Raw genomic sequence first — 27,499 nt, forward strand, 5'->3', positions numbered from 1 at the left:
ACGTACAGCCTTATGTCTGCAGAAACTGCCCAGCTGCCAGGGGAACCTTCTCTTGCAGATGGGATTCACCGTCCTCCTTCTGCTGGCAAAGAGTACCCAATGACTACATTGAGACAAATAACACCTTCCTAGCGCGACAATCGCGAAGCTTTCCTCCTACCAAATGGGCCCGGTATACGCTAAATAGAATTAACCTCGAAATGTTGGCAAAATGAATGAATATTGCATGGCGATGTGTGGCAGTTATTGTGGATTCCATCAGAGAGCTACAAATGTGGATGAAGTATGTACATGTGAACAGAAAGAGTCCTATAAATATTTCTTGAGATAGACTAATTTATAATTTCATTTCTGACGTTGTCTCTCTATTGACTTGAATTTGCTGAGAAAAGTTCAGGAACCATGCAAATGCTTTTCGATATTCAGTAAGTGCATATTTTGTTTACTAAGGGGGGGGGGGGGTCGAACATTATGTAATGTCTTCTGGAAGCGAAGAGACGCAAGACGCAAACTATCAACCTCAGCTCAATGCTTTACTTCTATCTAGAGGAAACAGAGCTGGAATTCATAATAAAAAACCCTCAATAAATCTGTAGTAAAGAAATCACGCTCCTGTGCTTTGTCATAAGTCATGGTAAGAACAATATCCATGGTAATCGCCGGAAAAGGGATTTACGAGAACGGTTAAGTCAACAACGCTAAACTCAAGGGGAACAGCTCTACATCTAAATAAAAGACTGATCAGAGAACTGCGATACAGACGGAACAACAAAGGAAGCTATTCCCCGTTCTTGTAACCTACTGCCCATCGACGGAAGAGAAAATTTGTTCGACTGCATTGAAACTGGTGTACTGCTGATTCAGTATGGCTAAGATTCTGTGGTAAACACGGGATGTGCGTCATAGGATGCACGCGTTTCGGGGTGTTCGTTGAGAAATACCAGATGGATGGAAGGAAGGTTAGGATTTTTGGGTCCTATGTGGAATAATGTTATTAGTGACACTGCAAAAATCTGGTTGGTAAGCGTGAGGAAGGAAATGATGTGATCTCTTAGAAAAGGAACCATAACGTCATTTCTCATTGACGATTCAAGAGAACCTAAGTCTGAATGGATGAACGGGAATTTTTACTGAAACCGGCATAACACAGCCGACCTCGGTTTGTGTGAAAAATATCACAGAAAAAATGTTTGGCAAATAATGTCACAAGAAAGCTCTGTGACGATGGCAAAAATATGATTTAAGTTATGTGTACCTGCAATTCTGTAGAAACCTGTAGAAGACATGTGGTGCTGAGGTTTTAGTGAATATAATCACCTATATCCAGCGTTTCATTTCCTAGTGGAATATGGATTCCTTCAACAAAATAAGTAGCCTAATCATTGGGATTGAGGTTACCATAAAGAGCTGGAAAGGGTATGATGGTTCCTCGAAACGGCATCCAAAACATGATTTAACTTTACTGTTTTGTTCAGTATCCCATAAGAAATTAAGCTGTTCATAAGTCCGCGAACGACTGCCTCCTATGCTTTTCGACTGTATTCCAATACATCGGGAAACAGTGAACAATGTGAATCTAACTTAGGACGCGCAACTCAAATGGGCAGAAAATACTTTTGCCACTACCGGCAGGAAGACTTCCTTGCTTATGCCCACAGAAAGTTCAGGGACATATTTCTACAGGATATGAAACGTAAATTACGCAGTCATTCGTTCTAGCGAACCTCTTAATTGTGGAGTAATCCTAGGTGGGAAAAACAGTGAGAACAGCAGTCGTTTAGTACTAACCATAAATGCTTGTGTGCGTTATATCTGTCTACTAATGTCAGTGCTTCATATGGGCCGGTTGGTTAGTTTCGACGAGGTAAACTGTGTGACTATCATGCGCTACGTTCAGCTCGTCATCTTCTCGTTGTGCATGTACCACATTAGCTGGCGTCAAAGAGTAAGTACCTGACATCTTATCACAGTCGAAACACCTATCCAGTAACCCATCTGTACACATAAAACTGAAACGTAGACAAACTTCCTTTCTGCTGCTGCCTCCCCTCTCTGGTATAAACCACCGCGTTTGCCCTGCTGCGCATTAGAATCCATTTCCTTTCGTCGCCCTTGAAACGTTTCTCCAAAAAATAAACGTGCTCTGTCAAACAGTAAAGTTAATGCTTCCTTTTTCTCAGTTACTCTTCTTTCTCTGTTTATTTCTCAATGAGTCACGTCACTTTCGTTCCCCTACCTTCATTGTGTGTCAGCACGTTTCTCGAACCTTTCCTTTCCAACCGCTTCCGTCGTATCCATTACTGCTAGCGCTCATTTTTTATTATAACGTATTTATTGATTTGTTTCTCAAGAGTGTACGTACACGGTGTGGATTTTTTTCTGCGCTATAGTAATAGTTAAATATCATGTCCTATGTTAGAGGTAGCTTATACCATGCTTATCGTAATACGTACGTAGAATGTCTATTTAAATAAGTTAGTAAATAAAGATATGCATTGCCTTTAATTTTTAAACACATTGGGAAACATTTTAGTCAGATGCGACCAGTTTCCCGTGAAGGTCTGTTACCACCTGATACATTTCTCGGCTGTCAGCTGCTTCATAAACAGCGAACGGTGATTGTTCCAAGTGCTAGCGGTAGTTCTGATTACGTTATACTTCAGTGTGCTTAACTGTTCCATGAACGCGTGAACAACTAGGCTGCCTCGGAGCTTCACCCTAACGCCAAAATAATTTGCACTTTACCTTTGTCGCAATTGACTTTGCTATCAGACCACCATTAAACTGTTCAAAAATGTGAATTCTGTTAGCATCTACCGGAAAACGGCGCAACATGTGAATTAGTACAAAATTAATTTGGTTGTACCAATGTATGGCGATACTAGAAGGCTGACAGTAGAGGGCAATAAATTCGATCAGAGTGTTTAATTTGAACGTTTTAAAATGTAACGAAATTCAGAAAAGGAACTAGTACTTGATAAATGTGAACGAGTGTAAATCTTCGTCCAGCAACTTAAATCATTCTAAATGTAACTGAGTTGACGTTAATTTATCCATGTAGGTGTGCTATCTGACTGTAGATTGAAATACTTGAAGAAATTTGAAGAAATACAGCAAACAGTATGGCATGAACTGGCCCGCCTGGTTAGCCGTGTGGTCTAACCAACGGCTTTCCGGACTGCGAAGGAGCGCCTGGTCCCCGGCACGAATCCGCTCTGCTGACTTGTGTCGAGGTCCGGTGAGCCGGCCAGTCTGCGAATGGTTTTTAGGCGGTTTTCCATTTGCCTTGGCGAATGCGGGCTGGTTCCCCTCATTCCGCCTCAGCTACACTACGTCGGCGGTTCCTTCGCAAACAAGTTCTCAACGTACGCGTACACCACCATTCAAAAAATGGTTCAAATGGCTCTGAGCACTATGGGACTCAACTGCTGAGGTCATTAGTCCCCTAGAACTTAGAACTAGTTAAACCTAACTAACCTAAAGACATCACAAACATCCATGCCCGAGGCAGGATTCGAACCTGCGACCGTAGCGGTCTTGCGATTCCAGACTGCAGCGCCTTTAACCGCACGGCCACTTAGGCCGGCTACACCACCATTACTCTACCACGCAAACATAGGGGTTACACTGGTGTGAGACGTTCCCTGCGGGGGGGGGGGGGGGGGGGGGCAACCGGCGGCCCGTCCGCACACTAACCCTGAAAGAGTGGTTCGGTGTGGGGCGGCGGATGGTTGAAGTGGACTGAGGTAGTCGTCGTGGGGTTGTGGAGCACTGTGGCTGCTGCGGGGACGGAGTCTCTCCGTCGTTTCTAGGCTCCCGGTTAACATACAACACATTACAATACAATGGCATGAACTGGCGTAATACATTTCTAACTTCGTTCATAAAAACATTATACTGATGAAAAGAATTACACGTAGTCTTCTTTGCTTTTCAGCTCCTAAAAGTATAAATACACACACACACAGACAAACACACACACACAGACAAACACACACACACACACACACACACACACACACACACACACACACACATACACCAGTGGAAAATATGTATAAACACTCACATACACAGAACTCTACCAGAAGCTCTCGTTATCACAAGAACGAAACTAAAGCAGAACGCACTCCGCACATGAAAACAAACTGCACGAAATGACGAGATGGCAGTGGTCCTTCACAAGTCAAAACCGTGAATATATTTGGCGTTAATGAATAATCTTTGTGATAAAACCTACCTCATATGTGTAGAAGAACTTGAAGAATGGAATAACTGACACAAAACTGTGAGAAACGGTAATAGTTAATACTGTTTATACATGCGTAGTAAGACAAAGCATGAGATTTGTTCATGGTCCCAGCAATCCAAAGCTATAAGAAAAACCATATTTTTAGAGTGACACTGAATATTCTTGAAATAAAACAAAACACGTTCGGTCTTAACTAGACTTTATTACAGTCGAAAAAGACAATACTTATGTTCAAATATCTATATGTGTGTGAATTCCTAATGGACTAAACTGCTTAGGTCATCGGTCCCTAGACTTACACACTACTTAAACTAACTTACACTAAGAACAACACACACACCCATGCCCGAGGTAGGACTCGAAGCTCCAGCGGGAGGGTCCGCGCAATCAACGACATGGCGCAACCAACCGCGCGGCCACTCCGCGTGGCTCTCAACTTTTATAATTGAAAAATGTCATACTACTGCCTTGAGCTGTTGGCAACCAGTTTCAATCGTCCGACCATCACCCGATTCATAAAAGTACCCAAAGCGTCATGTTAGGTGGAATATAAAATCGTGAATAATGCGCTGTTATCTAATCGTAATTAATTAATTAATTTCGTCGTCAGTCTATAAAAATTGTGCTAGGGAGTGTATTCATTTGTGTTACAATTGTAATCAGCGTTATTGCTGTGAACAGTTTCGTACCACACACAGACGACGTAATTTGTGTTACGATATGGTATTGTACTCGGTTTTATCACCTGACCATAATGACTTTTCATAACATTGCGCTGTGAATAGTTTTATGAAAGTGATGATGGTCCGACGACTGAAACTGGTTGTATAAATAAATCATTTTACCAGCAACTCAAGGCGGTAGTACATTTTTCAAATATATAAGAGCTACGGTGCCATACCTACTGAAAATATATTTAACTTATTTAAACTGTAAATGTGTTACGGCAACAGAAAGTGGATGAAAGGATTAAAATCTTCTTGGCATAAATAAAACTATACAAAAAGTGTCTGGTCTCTGTATATGTTGAAGTAAAGTGATTTTGACGTCCGACACGGGTAATATTTTGCACACTTGGCATTCTAATTATTTCGGATTGAAAGGTGAAGATGCATAGAGGAACTTCGCCCATAAGTCACTTTGCGACCCACACAAACTTATTGTCAAAATTCAGAGAGCCTAGTGTCATATACGGGACAAGGAACATATTACTGAATCCAATTTACAAGTCTCGTTAAGACAACGAGTAATTTGCATGAATTTAGATTTATGCTGAGGGAAACCGAAAATTGTTGTTCCTATGCACCAACCTCGAATTGAAAGGAGGGACACGATTATCACATAATGGCTTTCGGAGTAAGATTTTAGATGTAAGTAAAATCGAGTGATAAATATCAGGAAGTACAGACAGGAATTAAAACTTGGTAAATAATGATGGACCTACTTCATATTGTAGCTTTTCACAGAACGTCAATACATTTACTCGAGAGTACATTCGGAATTTTGTGATCCACAGAAACAACAATACTAAAAATGTTATCATTTACTGCTTGACTCTTCACTTTCTCTGAAGAAATTTCATTGTGACCATACAGGGGTCTTATCAACTATTATATCATATTTCGTATGAGAGGCCTTAGGATGACGTATTCTAAATGTCACTGACAGATTATAATTTTATTTTATTTTCGTTTAGAGACTAAAAACCCTAAATAATGATTCTATGGTGTAAATATAGCGCGTATCTTTAAAATACAGAACGTTCTTACCTCGCTGGCCTTACTTGCAGGAGCACAGCAAATGTCGAGGATGCCCCGGCAGCTGCGACAGGGACACGTCGTTGCTCCCACCTCCTGTACAGCTATTTAAGAGCTCTGGTGCGTGAGTCTGGTGGCTGCCCTTCCGTGATTTAATCTCGTTTTAATCAAGTCGACCGACAAACGCGGCGCGCCCAACTATTACTTCCGTATTACGACTTGGCGCATTTTCTTGCGATTCCCGAAAAGGGCCAGAGCACGCCTCTGGCCTTCTGCATAAGTGAAGACGCTTCGGTGAGGGCCCTACCCCATCATTAACACCTGAATAAAATTTCTATAGTTGTCACTGTCCTCATTTTGTCCGGTGGTCGGTGGAGACAAACACAGTAAATTTTTTATTTGCAGCCTAAAATGACAGCGAGAAGATTTACTTCGGTCGTTGTTCCCTGCCCGAAATCTGTTACATAATCTAGCTTCAGAAACTGAGTTGACGGCACTTTATTACTGTTTCCGTCTCTTATTCTTACTTCCGTTTACGAGGAGTTGTTAATGCGGTGAGAATCATGTCACGATTCTACTGCTCCTCAAATGTAAATTATTACCTTCAGTCTGAAGGATGAGAACACGAGCTAGCAGATGTAACTTCGTGACGTCTACGCTCAATTTCCAGGCGGAAGAAGCCACCCGTAACTTGTATCCTAAGGTTCACAGTCTAGCGCAAGTGTTCTCACCTGACGCCAATTCCTGGCTTGCCTGTCGGTATCGTTACTTGTTCACGCAGAAAGCATTTCATTTGCTCTTACATTGCTTAGCCCAACTTGTTCCAACTCCCCGTAAAGCAGAAGAATGACTGGCGTCAACGAGAGCAGAACTCGTGCCTTCCATACACTGATCTCTGTCCAACCCAAGTATATAAGTGCATTTGTTATTGTAGCGGGCAAACATCATGTACTTCGTGGTTGACATTCTGCGAATACGCAGTTTACTAAATATGCCCCTAAATGACAGGCGTCACTACCAAGCAAAGCGCTCATTGCGGCCCTGGTCAGGAAAAATGACACCGACCGGAAGAGCGGTGCGCTGACCATATGCTTCTCAATATCCGCATCCAGTATCGCTTGTGGGCTATGGATGACACGGCGGCCGGTCTGTAGCGTTGGGCCTTCCGAGGCCTGTTAGGACGGAGTTCAGTTCTAATGCTGGCCTGTGTGAATGTTTGTATGCGTTATATTTCTGAAGACGGCTTCAGCCGAAAGCTCGTGGTGTAACAGTCTTTCGCTGTTCATGTCTGCGACTCATCCTGTAATCTTTTGGGTGCATAGAAAACCATCCTTTCGATAATGTTAAAGGTGTTTGTCCTTCGTCAGCTAAGAAGCGAATAACAGCACGATGATCCGGTTTCGACGCATTCGGTAACAACATCGCCATATTTCACTTCTACGTCTTCACTGCTCACTCGTCGGATAGACACAAACGCCACAGTAATATTTTGCCTAGATGTCGGTGCTTATATACCCGCCTACGAGTTGCGGTACGTTGTATATACGTTGCATTGACGACCTCAGATTGAAACAACTTGATCGCCCCTTATACATTCCAAAAATAACCAGTGACACAAACATTTACCAGATAGCAGGAATATATCAACTACAAAGCTATACATTTGAAGGGCAGCACGTTAGATAAACCTGCAGAACACTGGACATCAAATACAAAGAACGTACCAGTGCAAGTAAATATGGGAAAAACCACAAAAATTTTACACAAATGTACCACAAGCCTGCTACCGTAGAGAAAGAGGTGAGAATAGTTAGAACTCATAATTAAATATACCTTAACAGGGAAATTATCGCGCAAACAAAACAATGAGTGAAACGAAACTGCTATTCAGTGACTAAGTTAACCTCACTAACTACTCACTGTTTACATTTATTCATTATGTAATAGACAGAAATTCTAGTAGACGGTTACAAATCGCATTCGTTTCGTAAGTCTCGTAAGTGAAAAGATGTGTAGACACACACACACACACATACACACACACACACACACACACACACACACACGTATGCTCTGTAGTGTCGCGGAATAGTAAAGAGTTGGAAACGTGGAATAGTGTCAAAGTTTCGTTGCCTATGCCGAGATCCAGAGGCAGTAGGTTAGCCAAGAGGTAAGAGGATTGCACATATACAGGGTGAGTCACCTAACATTACCGCTGGACATATTTCGTAAACTACATCAGATACTGACGAATCGATTCCACAGACCGAACGTGAGGAGAGGGGCTAGTGTAATTGGTTAATACAAACCATAAAAAAATGCTCGGAAGTATGTTTTTTAACACAAACCTACGTTTTTTTAAATGGAACCCAGTTAGTTTTGTTAGCACATTGAACATATAAACAAATACGTAATCAGTGCCGTTTGTTGCATTGTAAAATGTTAATTACATCCGGAGATATTGTAACCTAAAGTTGGCGCTTGAGTACCACTCCTCCGCTGTTCGATCGTGTGTATCGGAGAGCACCGAATTACGTAGGGATTCAAAGGGAACGGTGATGGACCTTAGGTACCCTGGAACAGCACTGTTTAGAAAAATTCTAAAACAAAAACCAATAAATATTTCTTAAGATGGCATTATAACTCTGTAGAGAAATATTCACTGAACATGTAGTCCAAATTTCAGAGCAATATGTTTAATGGTTTTGGAAAAAAATTTCCTTCTATTTGCTAAAATTAACATGGAGGAGATGGATCGTTCCGGCTCCCCATAATCGAACGGTCAGTTCTCGCACAAACCGCAGCACTGGCAGCCCTCCCGCAACTGTCGACCACTGGCTCAATACGTATTTCTGCAGGGGCCCTCAACTAACTTGTTGAGTCCATGCCACATGGAGGATCTGCACTACTCCCAGCAAAACGAGGTCCGACGCTATCCTAGATGGTATTGTCACCTCAGCGTAAAGCATTCGTTAGCGATATCAAGATGCGTTTACAATGTAAGAAATGTTCATACAATATGTAACATAGGTAATAGACGGAAAATCTTCGAGTAAAACAGAAGTAATAGCCTGCGTTCCCCAAAGAAGTGTTACAGGGCCTCTATTGTTCCTGATTTATATTAAGAACATAGGAGACAATCTGAGTAGCTTTCTTAGATTATTTGCATATGATATTCTCATTTACCGCTTATAAAGCCATCAGATGACCAAAACGAATGCACAAGAATTCAGATAAGATATCTGTGTTGTGCGAAAAGTGGCAATAGACCCTCCATAAAGAAAAGTGTGAGATTATTCACATGCATACTAAAAGAAATCAGCTAAATTTCGATTTCGCAATAAGTCACACAAATCTGAAGGCCATAAATTCAATTAAATACTTAGGGATTACAATTAAAAATACCCTAAATTGGAACGATCACATAGATAATTTTGTCGTAGAGCCAACCAAGTCTGCGATTCATCGGCAGAATACGTAGAATGTGCAACAGGTCTACTAAAGAGTCTGCTTACACCATATTTGTCCACCCTATTCTGGAGTATTTCTGTGCGGTGTGGGATCTGCATCAGATGGGACTGATGGATGACATCGAGAACGTACAATGAATGGCAGATCGCTTTGTATTATCGCAAAGTATAGGAGATAGTGCCACACACATGATACGTGAATTGGAATGGCAATCATTAAAACAAATGCGTGTTTCTTTGCGACGGGAACTTCTCATGAAATTTCAATCACCAGTTTTCTCCTCTGATTGCGAAAACATTCTGTTGGCACCCCACCCATATAGGGAGAAATGATCATCACGATAAAATAAGAGAAATAAGGGCTCACACACAATAACTTAAATGCTCGTTTTTCCCGCTCGCCGTTCGAGAGTGGGACGGTAGAGAGACTGGTTGAAGGTGGTTCATTGAGCCCTCTGCGAGGCACTTAATTGCGAATAGCAGGGTAGTCACGTGGATGTAGATGTAGAAGTGAAATTGTATTATGTAGCATGTGCATGGTTTCACAAAAATATCTCTAGTTCAGAAAAATCTTCCATGTGACGTGCGTACAAGTAAAGAATCTGTAACAGTATCCTGAACGTAAATATAATACATTTCTGATATGTGTGTGTTAGAGTATGGAGAACCAGCAAATGTGTCCTGCACCTGCTAGATGCTGACACCACAACCGATATTCTCTCAACAAAATAAAGATGGGAAATGTGAAGAAACAGTAAACTGATCAATTTACTTGGGAGGGAATAACGGGCCAGCGCAAACACATGTCCATCACGAAAGCTATCCAACACATATTAAGTATTAGTTCACTATTCTGCCCTCTATAGAAGGGTAAAGTTAACTCAACTACATTCCTGCATTCCAACAGGCCTTTGCATTTGGATGGCTCCTGCTATTAATGCAAAATGTGAATCATTACGACACTGGACACCAGCGCTGCAGGTCAAGCACGCATAGACAGATCGATCCTATGAAATGGTTCACATTTATATTTTATCCCTGTACTTACAACTAAATGTTACCACTGTGGTCTCAGTTGAATGACACTCGTCAGTGAACGAAGTACAGAAAATACACCCTGCTGATGGCTGAGGCTCTGGACATAGAAATATCGATACCCACTCTTAAGACTTGACATGCTATCACAGTACTCCACGTCAAATCTATACCTTCGTTACAACTGGACGTAGTCATTTCCTTTGCACATGTCGGAACATAAACACACAATTTATAGGCCTGATGCTTAAATGTGAACATATCTCGCACTCCCTACTACTAAGTATAATACTTCGTCAATAACTGATCGCTGGCAATACGAAAGGTGGCTCCTTTCGAGACATAAGAGTGCCAGACATATACTTCAGTAGTGGTTGTAATCATTTAAGGAATTGTCAATAGGATCCAACACAGGTCTGTGCTTGAATGGAAAGACCTAATACCGAATCATAGACATTATTTCTAGCATAGAGCATAACACTAGAGATCTGAAAACTAGTGTATATTTTCTTACGACCTCAATCAGCACACCATCTACTAATGTTTGTGATCCTTCTCAATCAACCATCGCCTATAGCTCAGTGGATATATCACCAAACCTTTGACATGTAATCAAGACAGAATTCGCTAGAAATACTGCCTCCCATGAGGCACCGCCTTATCATAGCACTGTCCGTGTGGGCGGGAGAGTTTGTGTGCTCCAAGGAAGCTGAGAGCTATATCGGCGGTAGCGTAGCTACTGGCAGGTCCAACCTAGCCGGGCAGGTCTCAGCAGAGGAGCCAGACAAAGTGTGCCTCACAACGACCCGTCTTATATCCTATATCCTATATATACTATTCCCTACCCTCTCCTCAGTTACCATTCCTTCTCTTTCTCTAATTACCTTAACACACCACTGCCTTGTGGTTGGTCTCGGGAGGGATAAAGGCTAAGGGAGAAAACCCTGAAAGAAAATCTGGAGTGGGGCCCCAAAGGCGGTTGGAAGGCGTACTACGTCCCCTTTCGGCAGCTCCTGCAAACGAAGTGATACCAGACGTATTGGCTTGCCTTTCCTCTGGATATTATCATTTAGGTCGAGAGGGAGACCGTGATGATTGGGCAACTCACGTGTCTTCATATTTATCGCTCAGGCTTGTAGCATCCTGGAGAGGACACTTCAGCGGCGTCCAAGGACTTCGGCACAACACGGGAAGAGGCAGTTACCGGTTATAAGCTCTGTCTGATTGGTGTAAGACTCGAGTGCCAGGGGCCACTTCCGACGGTGGGAGAGATCATTGCATCTCATTGGACAGCTACCGCCCGCCTCAAGCTGGGCAGCCCCCAGCCAATAAGGTGCTGTTCCGCCACTATCCGCCTGCTTCACGGGGTGTGTGAAGCTTAGAAGTAATCTTCGACAAGCGGGTTGATATAGTACACCTACCAACAACAAAAATGAAATAATAAATAAATCATTATTTCGTATTGCCACCTGGATTGTTAGGACAATGTGTCCAAGGTACATTGACGATGCCCAAGAGGTTGATTTCATCCGTAAGACTGCCGTAATTGACAGAGAGCTCCATCGTTTCAATGTAGACATTGCGGGACTGCAGGAGACGCGGCTTCCAGATGCGGGCTCTATCAGGGAGGATAATTACACATTATTCTGGCAGGGGAAGTCTCAAGACGAGCCAAGACTTCATGGCGTAGGATTTGCTGTTAAAAACGCCCTCCTGGACTGTACTGTGCCACCATCCGGTGGAACAGAGCGAATTATTGATTTGAAAATATGCTCCTCAAGTGGCACTGTCAACATCCTAAATGTGTACGCTCCTACCTTATCATCCAGCGTGGAAGAGAAGGATCTGTTTTATGACTTACTCAGTGACAGAATAGCCAAGGTACCTAGCACCGAGACACTGTATATTCTAGGGGACTTTAATGCTAGAGTTGGATCAGATAACGACATATGGCCGAATTGCCTGGGACATCATGGGGTGGGAAAAATGAATGAAAATGGCTAGAGACTGCTTGAAGTTTGCTGCTTTTATGGACTCTGTATCACAAACACATATTTCCAGCTTAAGGATCAGCACAAGGTATCTTGGAGACACCCGCGCTCTCATCACTGGCATCAACTTGACTTAGTCATAGCTAGGCGTACTGGTCTCAAAAATGTGCTACTGACCAAAAGTTATCATAGTGCTGATTTCAACACAGACCACGCACTAGTGGCGTGCACATTGAGGCTCAACCCTAAGAAATGTCACCACGCCAAACCGAGAGGTCATCCCCGTATCAACACAGATCATGTTCATGACAGACAAAGAAAGCAGGATTTTGCCAGTAATTTTGAAAGTGCTTTCCCAGGAAACGCGCAAGCAGAAAGGAATGTTGATAAGAAATGGGCAAAACTCTCGGGTGCAATCTACAACTCAGCAGTATTGGCATATGGAATAAAAGGAAAAAGAAATAAGGACTGGTACGAGCAAAATTTGGAAGAAATGCAACCAGTCACTGAGGCTAAACGGAAAGCCCTGCTTGCTTACAAAAGAAACCCACATGAAAGAACTCGAGATGACCTACGAAAAGCAAAGAACAGGGCACAGCAAACATCCAGGAGATGCGCAAATAACTACTGGCTGAATTTATGTGTAGGTATACAGAAAGCGGCCGATTTTGGGAATGCTAAGGCAATGTACGATGGTATTAAGAAAGCAATTGGACCAACTGTCAGAAAAACAACTCCTCTGAAGTCCAAGACGGGTGAAGTCATTACTGATGAAGGCAAACAAATGGAACGCTGGGTTGAACACTACCTCGAGTTGTATGCAGTCGACAATGAAGTTAGCAAGGATGCATGTGACGCTATCAAACAAATGCCAGTTATGGAAGAACTAGATGCAATGCCTACTATGGAAGAACTTAGTAGAGAAATAGATTCTCTTGCTAACGGAAAGGCGCCAGGTGAAGATGGGATCCCTGCAGAGGTTATTAAGTGTAACAAGTCTGTTCTTCTCAAACATTTATATTCAGTTATCACAACCAGCTGGGAAGAAGGTTATTCCCGATGAGTATGCGGAATTCGAGGATAGTTACTCTATATAAACAGAAAGGGAACAGAAGTGACTGTAACAATTACCGAGGCATTTCATTACTAAGTGTAGCCGGGAAAGCTTATGCAAGAGTCATCCTAATGCGATTACAGATCTTAGCTTCCAGAATCTACCCAGAATCTCAGTGTGGCTTCAGGCCCGGCCGATCAACCGTAGATATGATCGTCTCCTTAAGACAGCTACAAGAGAAATGTCGTGAGCAGCAGAGGCCACTTTATATTGCTTTCATTGACCTTGTTAAAGCGTTTGATTTAGTGAGCAGACGCCGGCCGAAGTGGCCGTGCGGTTAAAGGCGCTGCAGTCTGGAACCGCAAGACCGCTACGGTCGCAGGTTCGAATCCTGCCTCGGGCATGGATGTTTGTGATGTCCTTAGGTTAGTTAGGTTTAATTAGTTCTAAGTTCTAGGGGACTAATGACCTCAGCAGTTGAGTCCCATAGTGCTCAGAGCCATTTGAACCATTTAGTGAGCAGAAATGGGCTTTTCAAACTGTTGCAGAAGATTGGATGCCCACCTAAACTACTGCAGATAATTGTCTCTTTCCATGAGAAAACACAAGCAACAATTTGCTTCAACGGTAAAACATCAGAAGCATTCCCTGTTATTAGCGGTGTGAAACAGGGGTGTGTGTTAGCTTCTACATTGTTTGGGATTATCTTTTCCCTTCTGCTCAGATTTGCCTTTGAAGACTGTGAGGAGGGAGTGTATCTACATACGAGGTCTGATGGAAATCTTTTCAACATTGCTCGCCTCAAGACCAAAGTAAATACAGTTGTTATCCGTGAGTTGTTATATGCAGACGATGCAGCTCTAGTAGCGAACACAGAAGATGAGCTGCAGTATATAATCAACAAATTATCAAATGCCTGTGAAAAGTTTGGTCTACTCATCAGCCTTCAAAAGACTAAGATCATGGCGCAGAGCACTACCAACCTTCCATCCATTAGCATTGATGGCCATCCTCTCCAGATAGTTGATGACTTTACCTACTTGGGATCCACAATACGTAGCAACTTGTCCATGGACACTGAACTTACTAACAGAATCGCAAAGGCATCATCTGTCATGGCTAGATTGAAAAACAGAGTATGGAACAACGGACTGCTTACCACAAAAACTAAATTAAAAGTCTACAACGCTTGTGTTATAAGCACCCTTCTCTATAGCTGTGAGACATGGACAACTCTTTCTAGGCATGAATTTCGACTCAACAGCTTCCATCTCCGCTGTCTCCGGAAGATCCTTCAGATCTCTTGGAGAGATAGAGTACCCAACACCGAAGTCTTTCATCGTGCAAGCACAACCAGCATCTTTGCACTCCTGAGTCATCGACGTCTAAGATGGTTGGGACATGTCAGGCGCATGGATCCTGAGCTGATACAGAAACAGCTGCTGTACGGCGAACTTCAGGAAGGTGTGAGGCCAGTGGGACGACCGCATCTTCGTTTCAAGGATGTCTGCAAGAGAGACCTGACCAAGACCAGAATCAATCCAAGTCGCTTGGAAAGCATTGCAGATGACCGTGTCAAGTGGCGAGTAACTGTGCGCAACGGCGTCAAGCTCTCAGAGGACGAACGCACACAGGAACAAATCAGGAAGAGGACAAAGCGAAGAGACAGAGCGGCTTCTGTTCGAAGTCCCTCAGATTTCACATGTCCAAACTGCAGTAGGGACTGCCACTCTCGAGTGGGACTTTTTAGCCACAGCAGACGCTGCAGACTCTGAACCAAGCATGCTACACCATCATCCCTCAAGGATGGACGGATGCCATTATCTAGCTGTGGTGGAGTGAGGAACTCGCAGATACCGGTTTCGTACCATGCTAATTAGCCACGTCATATTCTAAATTGGGTAACTTTTTACGTGGTTGCAACGTTAGCGAGGTGTAAGTGCGCTATTGGTCTGATACTATATACTCCTGCGATCGCCGTCATTGTATGTCTCTGGACAAAAAGCCACCTGATTCAGAGGTAATGTCGTACCTCGATTTGTAAAGCGGGTATAGCTTTTAAAATTGGTACTTGGATGCACCTGTAGAACTAAGACCGCTTGGATGGTAACATACAGTAGTTGATGGGTTTGGTTTTTTTTTTTTTATCTTATGGTTAAATCTCTCGTTCTAGGTGACGGTGTTAGCACTCACAAGAAAAACTTACGAGACACGTCCACCCATGGTTGATTTTCTCTCAGTATTATTTCGTATTGGCAGTGATCAGTTATTGACGAAGTATTGTACTTAATAGTAGGGGGTGCATGATATGTTCGCATTTGAGCATCAGGCTTATAAAAATGGCTCTGAGCACTATTTGACTTAACATCTATGGTCATCAGTCCCCTAGAACTTAGAACTACTTAAACCTAACTAACCTAAGGACAGCACACAACACCCAGTCTCAGGCTTATAATGTATGTGTTTGTGTTCCGACATGTGTAAAAGAAATGACTATGTCGAGTCGTAATGAAGGTATGGATTTGATGTAGAGTACTGTGATAGCATGTCAAGTCATAACAATGGGTACCGATATTTCTATTTCCAGAGCCACAGACGTCAGCAGGATGTATTTCCTATACTTCGCTCATTGATGAGTATCATTCAACTGACACAACAGTGGTTAACATTTATTTGTAAGTTCCGGGAAAAAATATATATGTGAACGATTTCATTCTGTCTATGTGTGCTTCACCTGCAGCGCTGGTGACCTGTGCGAGAATGATTCACGTTTCCCATTAACGGCAGGGGCTGTCTGAATGCAAAGGCCTGTAGGAATGCAAGGATGTAGCTGAGTTAACTTTACCCTTCTGTAGGGGACAGAATAGTGAACTAATACTTAGTATGTGTAGAAAAGCTTTCGTGATTGTGTGGAAACATGACAAGATTCAATGTGGACATGTGTTTGCGCTGGCCCATTATTCCCTTCCATGCCAATTGCTCAGTTTACTGTTTATTCACATTTCCTGTCTTTATTTAGTTGAGAGAATATCGATTGTGGTGTGTGCATGAAGCAGGTGGAGGACATGTTTGCTGCCGGTTCTCTAGATATGAGAAACACCTTATTAGACTTTGTAAATTATGAGGATGATTTCGAATCTGTTACAACATCGACATCGGTATTAGCGAGTGGAAATATCTATTTCCTCTATTTGTTTAGTGTTCTCATACAAAGGTCTTACCATACGGAATAAGTTTCTAGTTACTCAGTGGTCTAGAACTCGCTCCACCTAGCCAAAGTTTGGGATTTGTTGTGAAATAATTCCCAGTCAATATCTTGGGAGTTATGTTGTTAGAGCGATTGTTAGGATACTGCTGTGGGCAAGTCATGTAAAAATACACCTGTTCGTGTAATCTTAGAGTACGGAGATTGGTGTAGAAAAAAGAAAGCAGGGTGGAAGATCCGGACCAGAATCTGTAACGCATTTGTGTTGCTGGAATGTGTAGAACAGTTCTGAGAATGACTTTAGCCCTCTGTGGGTGCTCTGGTTGCGCGTTGGGGGTGGAGACTGGCCCGACCTTGCAAGAAAAATATTTTGCCGAGAGTATAACTATGGTTCTGTCTGTCTATCTTCGTATTATATCTACAAATGATGTAAAATGGGCGATTGTTGTATGGCGGAGGATATGAATTGTATATTTACTACATCGACAATGTGTGCAGTGATATATTGCTAAGTGGAGATCGGTTTCACACACTAATATTCAAGCTCCTCTCCGAAGTGGGAGAGCAGTGTAATTGGGTAGTAGTATTTCCGTATTTGACGATATGTAGGGCGCATTGCCAGGTTTAGTTGCAATATGGCAATCAATGTAAAATAGGTTTCTGCTGCTGAGATTCTCATCTGCAGAAAGAAAAAGAAGAGGTAGACAGTGATTCCACACCGACAGCATCAGTAATTCAATGGTAAATTTAATCATAATGCCCCATTCATTCACAGGACGTCCTTTCTGCTGGGATATTGGGGTCTCTACACAGCAGCGATAATGTTTGTGTATGTTGAAGGCAGGAAGGGTAAGACGTGATAGACAGGGAGCCATGTTAGGTGCGCGAGGAAGATCGAATTCGCATTTTTCTTTGTTGTTATATCGACAGCGATGATGATTACAGTACAGCAACCTGCGTCAATGATGTCTCTCCAATCATTACGTCCGTGGGTGCGTCATTCATTATCATACACTGTGTCTGACGCCGGTCCTTCATAACACTTGTTTGAGATAATCTTTGCTTGATGTGGCACCTTCCATAAGTGCTGATTGTAAGACTTTATGAGATAATTTCCTAGGACAGAGGGGAATCGAGACATATAGCCAATGTGACTGTAGGCATACCATAATTTCTCTTGTTGCTGTAGAGATACAAAAGATAACTCAGTGTTTGTGTAAAATGTGTACATATTGCATTGTAAAGTTACTGTGGCTTATGTTGTGGCATGCCCAGAAAAGATGAGAATGTGACCTATCATGAGGGATGTAGAGATTCAGCACATCAATAACCGTGGGGTATGAGAGAAATTTTATACATGGAAAATTACATGCGCTATAGATATTGAGATTCATTCCAGAACCACACCCGTCTACAGGAGATATTACCTGTACATCAGTCAGTGTCAGACTGCATTAGTAATCGTAATATTTAATTGTAGTTACACTGGTATATATGTTCCTGGCTTCCAATATTCTTGTGAGTTTTGTATGTATTTGAAGATCCATTGACAACATTTTGCAGTTTTAACAGTCAATGTAATTCAGCAATCTGTGCAAAACAATTTTACCTCTGAAAGTCTCGTGTGCAGAAAACAATTGCGAATGGTGCTCCCACAGAACCCGCACTGCAGCTGTGCATCATCATGCCAGGAATGGTAAACTTTGACATGGCAGCAGCAGCGGTGAGAGAGGGATGGGTTGTGCTGGGTTGCATGTGGCAGTGGCTCATGGCAGCATCTTTGCTCCCATCTGGTCACATCAGAACTTAGAGCTATCTGAACCTAAGTAACCTAAGGACATCACACCCATCTATGCCCGAGATAGGATTCATACCTGCAACTGTAGCGGTCGCGCAGTTCCAGACTGAATCATGTAGAACTGCTTGGTGACACCGGGAGGTGTTGACTTCGTGTCTGCACATCTGTGTACTGCATTATTTAGGAGGAGTTTGCGTGTCTGTACTGAAATTATTTTTGTAAGTTAGGCGTAGTTTGCATATCTGCAGAACATTTATTAGAAGTAGTTTACAGATCTGCAGGTTGTGTGGCATGACACCAAGCATGTCAGAGCGTGTGTTTTGTATTAGTGTGATAAACATACTCCATCCCTAAATAAAGTACACTTCTTCCTCACTCTCTCCAGCATCCCAGCGCAGGGTGAGTCATTTTCATACCGTTTTCCCCCTCCAGACAACTACCTTGGATTACATCACAGGAGGGATGACAGCAGCCTCTGGTGGCAGAATTGTGTACTAGGTCAGTTTGACTCTAGATCTTGTGGTGGAGACACTGCCTGCGAAATAAAGACTTATGTCCAACCCAGGCAGAGTCCTTTACCAACCAATTCCACCACCCTGGACTGTCATCTTGGGTTACATCACTGAATGGATTACAGCGCCCTCTGGTGGTGGTACTGTGTACTAGGCCTGGACCTAATGCCAAACACACAGTTTACCACCCACTTGGATAACGGTACTCAGTCATGGTGGCCATCTTGGATTACGTCATGGATGTGAGTGCTCTCTGGTGGTGGTACTGTGTACTAGGTCAGTTGGATTCCGGACTCCATGGCGACCACACTGTTTCCCGCCATTTCCCCCCACCAGCTTGGATTACATCACAGGAGGGATGACAGCACCCACTGGTAGTGGTACTGTGTACTAGGTCAGTTGGAGTCAGAACCACATGGCGACTACACTGGATGGTGTTAGTGCCTCTAATTGTTAAATAAAAGAGTGCATGCAAAATAATAAAGACTTATGTCCAGCACTGGTCGAGTCCTTTTCCCACGAATACCTAGGAGAAGGTGGCAGTTGGGTGACTTAGGTTAGTGGAGGTGAGCTTTCTTTCCCGCCACTTTCTTAGGTTAATAGAGATACCCCAATTGACCGATTTCACAGTCAAAATTCAAGCTTGGCGCCAGTTCCTAGGATGAAGGGGCTGTCAGATGACTTATGTTAGTGGAGGTAGCCAAAGTGACCTATCTTCCAGCGATTTTCTTATGTTAGTAGAGATAACTGTGGTGTGATGCATTATCTTGTTGGAAATTAAACTTCCCGCCATTTTTCTAGGGTCAGGGAGGGGACTGGTGTTAGGTTAGTGGAGGTTGCCCAATTGACCTATATTCCTGCCAAAATCCGTTATCTTTGATGATGTCATGTTCTGTTTCCAAGCCTACACACCGCCATCTTGGATGACGTCATCGCCTCCATCTTGGATACATCTGACAACAGTGCAGAGTGGCTCAGAAACCGGTTTGATCCAATACTGTCATATACATGTCTTAAGCATTGTGAATGATTCTAAGTGGAACTATTTATGACAACGATAGAAGTCAAGTTCCTCCGCATGCTTAAAATATGTTTCCCTCGATAAAGTAGCGTGTATAATTTGTGTTATCTTTTGTTGGGTCAATTGTACTTTTCTGTTGTACAATCTGTTGTATACCATTGTTAACTTGACAGTGGATAGTCGAGTCTTGAAAAGATCTCCTGCAGAATACAGTTAAGTGTCAGAATCTTATAGCCATGTCATAACTATCTTCGAAACAATTTACGTGTAAGTATTATGCATCGAAAGTCAGTTTACGACAGCGTCACTTGCTATGGAAACCTTAACCATTGCCAAGAGTATGGACTGTTACTGGCCATTAACCAGGCACAAGAAATATTTTTTTCAGCTACAACAGATTCCAACTTCTGTGATGATACATATGTGACGTTGCGTCTCACTCAGCATAGCGAACTGGAGAACAGAACATACACTCTAAGACAGAATTAGACAACGCACCATGGAGGAGTTATTCGAATGAAATGGATATCGGTAGACGTGATGTACATGTACAAACTACTAACTTATGACAATTTCAGAAAAAAATTGAGATTTATTCAAGTGAAAGAGCTTCACTAACTGAGCTAGTCAATTATGCATTGGTCCACCTCTGGCCCTTATGCAAACAGTCATTCATTTGGCGTAGATATATGTAGTTGTTGGATTTCTCCCTGAGCCGAGAGGTATTGTGTAAACTTCTGTACACTTTTCGCCTGAGATCGTCAAAATCCCGAAATAGAAGGAGGGTCCTGCTCCTAATGTTCCAAACGTCCACAACTGGGGAGAGATTCAGCGACCTTGTTGTCTCAGGTGAACTTTGACAAGCACGAAAGAAATCACCATGGCCGGGAACGCCTTATCTTGCTGAAATATAAGCCTAAGATTGCTTGCCGTGTAGGGCAACAAGAAAGGGCGTAGAATATCGTAAACCTGCCGCTGTGCAGTAAGGGTGCCACGGATGAAAACCAAAGTGTTTCTTGATGCAATGATTTACCAACAGCCAACAAAGATTGAAAACCAAATGGGTCCTACTATGAAACGAAGTGGCAGCCCACATCATCACTCCTGGGTGTCAGGCTGTCTGGGGCGCCACCAGACACGTCTTCACTGGTCACTTAGGTTCATTTAGAAGCAGGACTGATCATTTAAGACAATTCTACTCCAGTCAGTGACAATCCCAGCTGAATACGTGCATGGAGAAGACATGAGACAACGGTGGGATACCAATCTCGCTCATGCTCGCCATATTGCACGACAACCATAATTGATGGTCTGGGGTACCATTTCTTTTCATAGAAGGACCCCATTCGCTATCAGCTGATACACCCTTACAGCACAGCGGTACGTCATGACAAGCCATCCTCAGTTTACATTTCAGCATGACAATGACCAACCGCACACGGCGAAAATTTGTACAGCTTGTATTCTTGCTCGCCTAACCCTTCCTTGGCCAGCAAGGTCGCCGGATCTCTCCCTGATTAAAAACGTTTGGAGCATTATGGGGAAGTCCCCACAACCACATTGGGTTCTGACGATCGAACGCTCCAATTGGAGCCAATTTGGCATAACAGCCAAAGGTACACTAACGCGTAATTGACTTGCCCACCTGATGAAGCTCTTGAATAAATCATCAAATTTTTCTGACGTTTCAATCATTAGTAAGTCTGTTATGTGTACCACGTCTAGCGACTTCCGTTGCATTCGGATAATTCCTTCGCGGTGCGTCGTCTTTTTATCCCCCCAGAGTGTGCTATTCAGTATACAGGGTGTCCCACTTATCTTGATCACCCTAAATAACTGTTTGTCCAGATGCAAATTACAAATTTTTTCAAGCAGGTGTTCTTTAGTCGTCAGGGGTACATCAATCAGCTTGATTGCCTCCGTTGTAGCTTTGTTTTATACAAAGATATGAACAGCGGTATGACTGTTTTAAATGGTATCCTCTATTTTTTATTCGGTTGCTCATATCCTCTACTAAAAACCTATTAAAAATGTATACCAGTGTACCATTCACTGAAAAACAACGTAATTAATTACATAACACAACAGTGACGTTGACACTCCCAGCGCTTAGTGCAGGTAGTCGGGGTAATGGAACACATCCACGTGTTCCCGTTGACAGAAGACAAATGTAAACATGAGTAGAATGCACAACAAGCATTCCGTCAACCATCGTTAGTTGAAGAGTTGTGTGAGTAGAATGTATACCAACGAAGAGAAGGTAGAAATGCTACTCATCTAGTTGGAATGTAAGTTAGCAAAACAGTAATTTCAATACGGTTTCTTATGTATGGGTACATTTAGTGCAGTAGATCAGTCCTTTTAAATACTGTTGTGTAGATTAGGCACACAGTAAAGGCTGTCCTTCCTACAAACTGCATCGACATAACGTTTCTTTTATTCTTGTTCTTGCTGTTGTTGTTGAAGGTAGGCAAAATGCTACGCAGGCAGCGGAATTGTTCAGAGAGCGATATCCTGCCACGAACCCATTGTTGTTGTTGTGGTCTTCAGTCCTGAGACTGGTTTGATGCAGCTCTCCATGCTACTCTATCCTGTGCAAGGTTCTTCATCTCCCAGTACATACTGCAACCTACATCCTTCTGAATCTGCTTAGTGTATTGATCTCTTGGTCTCCCTCTACGATTTTTACCCTCCACGCTGCCCTCCAATGCTAAATTTGTGATCCCTTGATGCCTCAAAACATGTCCTACCAACTGATCCCTTCTTCTAGTCAAGTTGTGCCACAAACTTCTCTTCTCCCCAATCCTATTCAATACCTCCTGATTAGTTACGTGATCTACCCACCTTATCTTCAGCATTCTTCTGTAGCACCACATTTCGAAAGCTTCTATTCTCTTCTTGTCTAAACTGGTTATCGTCCATGTTTCACTTCCATACATGGCTACACTCCATACAAATACTTTCAGAAACGACTTCCTGACACTTAAATCTATACTCGATGTTAACAAATTTCTCTTCTTCAGAAACGATTTCCTTGCCATTGCCAGTCTACATTTTATATCCTCTCTACTTCGACCATCATCAGTTATTTTACTCCCTAAATAGCAAAACTCCTTTACTACTTTAAGTGTCTCATTTCCTAATCTAATCCCCTCAGCATCACCCGATTTGATTTGACTACATTCCATTATCCTCGTTTTGCTTTTGTTGATGTTCATCTTATATCCTCCTTTCAAGACACTGTCCATTCCGTTCAACTGCTCTTCCAAGTCCTTTGCTGTCTCTGACAGAATTAAAATGTCATCGGCGAACCTCAAAGTTTTTACTTCTTCTCCATGAATTTTAATACCTACTCCGAATTTTTCTTTTGTTTCCTTTACTGCTTGCTCAATATACAGATTGAATAACATCGGGGAGAGGCTACAACCCTGTCTCACTCCTTTCCCAACCACTGCTTCCCTTTCATGCCCCTCGACTCTTATAACTGCCATCTGGTTTCTGTACAAATTGTAAATAGCCTTTCGCTCTCTGTATTTTACCCCTGCCACCTTCAGAATTTGAAAGAGAGTATTCCAGTTAACGTTGTCAAAAGCTTTCTCTAAGTCTACAAATGCTAGAAACGTAGGTTTGCCTTTTCTTAATCTTTCTTCTAAGATAAGTCGTAAGGTTAGTATTGCCTCACGTGTTCCAACATTTCTACGGAATCCAAACTGATCTTCCCCGAGGTCCGCTTCTACCAGTCTTTCCATTCGTCTGTAAAGAATTCGCGTTAGTATTTTGCAGCTGTGACTTATTAAACTGATAGTTCGGTAATTTTCACATCTGTCAACACCTGCTTTCTTTGGGATTGGAATTATTATATTCTTCTTGAAGTCTGTGGGTATTTCGCCTGTCTCATACATCTTGCTCACCAGATGGTAGAGTTTTGTCATGACTGGCTCTCCCAAGGCCATCAGTAGTTCTAATGGAATGTTGTCTACTCCCGGGGCCTTTTTTCGACTCAGGTCTTTCAGTGCTCTGTCGAACTCTTCATGCAGTATCTTATCTCCCATTTCATCTTCATCTACATCCTCTTCCATTTCCATAATACTGTCCTCAAGTACATCGCCCTTGTATAAACCCTCTATATTCTCCTTCCACCTTTCTGCCTTCCCTTCTTTGCTTAGAACTGGGTTGCCATCTGAGCTCTTGATATTCATACAAGTGGTTCTCTTCTCTCCAAAGGTCTCTCCAATCTTCCTGTAGGCAGTATCTATTTTACCCCTAGTGAGACAAGCCTCTACATCCTTACATTTGTCCTCTAGCCATCCCTGCATAGCCATTTTGCACTTTCTGTCGATCTCATTTTTGAGACGTTTGTATTCCGTTTTGCCTGCTTCATTTACTGCTTTTTTATATTTTCTCCTTTCATCAATTAAATTAAATATTTCTTCTGTTACCCAAGGATTTCTATTAGCCGTCGTCTTTTTACCCACTTGATCCTCTGCTGCCTTCACTACTTCATCCCTCAGAGCTACCCATTCCTTTTCTACTGTATTTCTTTCCCCCATTCCTGTCAATTGTTCCCTTATGCTCTCCCTGAAACTCTCTACAACCTCTGGTTCTTTCAGTTTATCCAGGTCCCATCTCCTTAAATTCCCACCTTTTTGCAGTTTCTTCAGTTTCAATCTGCAGTTCATAACCAATAGATTGTGGTCAGAATCCACATCTGCCCCTGGAAATGTCTTACAATTTAAAACCTGGTTCCTAAATCTCTGTCTTACCATTATATAATCTATCTGATACCTATTAGTATCTCCAGGATTCTTCCAGGTATACAACCTTCTTTTATGATTCTTGAACCAAGTGTTAGCTATGATTAAGTTATGCTCTGTGCAAAATTCTACCAGGCGGCTTCCTCTTTCATTTCTTCCCCCCAATCCATATTCACCTACTATGTTTCCTTCTCTCCCTTTTCCTACTGACGAATTCCACTCACCCATGACTATTAAATTTTCGTCTCCCTTCACTACCTGAATAATTTCTTTTATCTCGTCAAAGATTTCATCAATTTCATCATCATCTGCAGAGCTAGTTGGCATATAAACTTGTACTACTGTAGTAGGCATGGGCTTTGTGTCTATCTTGGCCACAATAATGCGTTCACTATGCTGTTTGTAGTAGCTAACCCGCACTCCTATTTTTTTATTCATTATTAAACCTACTCCTGCATTACCCCTATTTGATTTTGTATTTATAACCCTGTAATCACCTGACCAAAAGTCTTGTTCCTCCTGCCACTGAACTTCACTAATTCCCACTATATCTAACTTTAACCTATCCATTTCCCTTTTTAAATTTTCTAACCTACCTGCACGATTAAGGGATCTGACATTCCACGCTCCGATCCGTAGAATGCCAGTTTTCTTTCTCCTGATAACGACGTCCTCTTGAGTAGTCCCCGCCCGGAGATCCGAATGGGGGACTATTTTACCTCCGGAATATTTTACCCAAGAGGACGCCATCATCATTTAATCATACAGTAAAGCTGCATGCCCTCGGGAAAAATTACGGCTGTAGTTTCCCCTTGCTTTCAGCCGTTCGCAGTACCAGCACAGCAAGGCTGTTTTGGTTAATGTTACAAGGCCAGATCAGTCAATCATCCAGACTGTTGCCCCTGCAACTACTGAAAAGGCTGCTGCCCCTCTTCAGGAACCACATGTTTGTCTGGCCTCTCAACAGATACCCCTCCGTTGCGGTTGCACCTACGGTACGGCCATCTGTATCGCTGAGGCACGCAAGCCTCCCCACCAACGGCAAGGTGCATGGTTCATTCTCATGACGGATATTTTATCGTCTTGTTGCTTCAGCAAACGGGAAGTTTCAACCCACGACAACGCAATCGTCGTAGCAAAATGGTTCTAATGGCTCTGAGCACTATGGGACTTAACGTCTGAGGTCATCAGTCGCCTAGAACTTTGAACTACCTAATTAACCTAAGGACATCACACGCATCCATGCCCGAGGCAGGATTCGAACCTGTGACCGTAGCGGTCACGCGGTTCCGGACTGAAGTGCCTAGAACCGCTCGGCCACATCGACCGGCTCGTCGTACCACTCGCGCAGACGAAGCTGCCGAAGTTACTGTTATCACTGCCGTTGCTATGAATCCACATGTGAGCACATGACAGCTTGAACACGAGCTTGGCGTTCCTAAAACCAGCGTACATTGTTTTCTTACACGTCACCGGTTCCATCCTTACGATATACACCTACATCAAGAATTGCGTGGGAATGATTTCCAGGATCGTGTACAGTTCTGTTAGTGGGCACAGCAGCAAATCCTCACCAACCCGAACTTATTCTCCAATGTTGTGTTTACCGAGGAATGTTCCTTCTCAAAGAAAGGACAGGTAAATACAAGGAAGATGCATTATTGGTCCAGCGACAACCCACGATGTGTTAGACAGATGGAACGTCAGCGTCAGTGGACAGTTAACGTCTGGTGTGAGATGTTTGGTACTACAATTATTGGCCCTTATTTCATCAATGGTTGTCTAATCAGCACAGTGTAATCCGGCTTCTTCAGACGAATTGCTCCTCCTCTTCTGGATGAATTGTCGCTAAGAAACAGAATACTTATGTAGTATCAACACGATGGACGTCTAGCACATAATGCCTTGCGTGCACGTCGTGTTCTGAACCGAAGATATCCTGCCAGATAGCCTGCTAGGTCTCCTATTTTAAATCTTCTGGACTTTTTTCTTTCGGGGTGCATTAAAGAAGTTGTCTATCGCGATATTACAACTCCAGAGGACATGCAGGAACGTATCGTGCTTGCTTGTAATTCTCTACAGCAGGCAACACTGGAAAAAGTAAATAATTCTTTCATTCAACGAGTGCACCGGTGTATCGGTGTCCAGGGTCACCACTTTGAATGTTCTACTCCTGGGCAATGCTACAGGAGAGTCAAAGTCAATTTTGTGTTATGTTTTCACTTGCTTTTCATTTGTTTTCTGACAACTCCTGCAAGTGGACGAGTTTGTGATCCCGAGCTCAAAGTCAATGTTGAGTTATGTAATGAATAACGTTGTGTTTCAGTGAATGGTACACAGTGATACATTATTGAATAGGTCTGTAGGATAGGAAATGAACTACCAAATAAACAATACAGGGTGCCATTAAAAAAAAAACGGTTCAAATGGCTCTGAGCGCTATGCGATTTAACATCTGAGAGTCCCCTAGAACGTAGACCTACATAAACCTAACTAACATAAGGACATCACACACATCCATGCCCGAGGCAGAATTCGAACCTGCAACCGTAGAGGTCGCGCGATTCCAGACTGAAGCACCTAGGCCACAGCGTCTGGCGCCATTTAAAAAAGTCATACCGCTGATCATATCTTTGTAAAAAGCAAAGCT

At 42.8% G+C, this 27,499-nt stretch overlaps 1 protein-coding gene across 1 annotated transcript in view; it reads right to left on the minus strand.

Moving 5' to 3' along the window:
- Positions 1 to 6,057, minus strand: part of LOC126195634 (odorant receptor Or2-like) — a 79,051-nt gene extending 72,994 nt beyond the window's left edge. Inside the window, exon 1 of the mRNA XM_049934258.1 lies at positions 6,022 to 6,057. The gene's annotated coding sequence lies outside the window, so the exon portion shown is untranslated. The remainder of the gene's footprint in view (positions 1 to 6,021) is intronic.
- Between the last annotated feature and the right edge of the window lie 21,442 nt (positions 6,058 to 27,499).

Source organism: Schistocerca nitens, chromosome 7, assembly GCF_023898315.1.
Source record: "Schistocerca nitens isolate TAMUIC-IGC-003100 chromosome 7, iqSchNite1.1, whole genome shotgun sequence".
NCBI classification, from domain to species: domain Eukaryota; kingdom Metazoa; phylum Arthropoda; class Insecta; order Orthoptera; family Acrididae; genus Schistocerca; species Schistocerca nitens.